We start from the raw sequence: 495 nt of genomic DNA, 5'->3' as shown, positions 1-495 counted from the left end.
ATGAGTTCCATATAAATTTTGGAGATTAGGCCCTTATCAGATATGACATTGGCAAATATGTTTTCCCACACAGTGGGTTTTCTTGTTTTTTTGTTGATGGTTTCTTTTGCTGTGCAGAAGCTTTTTATTTGATGTAGTCCCATTTGTTCATTTTCTCTTTAGTTTCAAGTGCCCTAGGAGCTGTATCAGTGAAGAAATTGCTTCGGCATATGTCTGAGATTTTGTTGCCTTTGGATTCTTCTAGAATTTTTATGGTTTCCTGTCGTACATTTAAGTCCTTTATCCATTTTGAGTTTATTTTTGTGTATGGTGTAAGTTGGTGGTCTAGTTTCATTTTCTTGCATATATCCGTCCAATTTTCCCAACACCATTTATTGAAGAGACTATCTTGGCTCCATTGTATGTTCTTGCCTCCTTTGTCAAATATTAATTGAGCATATTGGTTCGGGGTGATTTCTGGGCTCTCTATTCTATTCCATTGATCTATATGCCTGT

Source organism: Myotis nattereri, assembly GCF_964212035.1.
Source record: "Myotis nattereri genome assembly, chromosome: X".
Taxonomy (NCBI): Eukaryota; Metazoa; Chordata; class Mammalia; order Chiroptera; family Vespertilionidae; genus Myotis; species Myotis nattereri.
Note: the sequence above shows the minus strand (reverse complement) of the source record.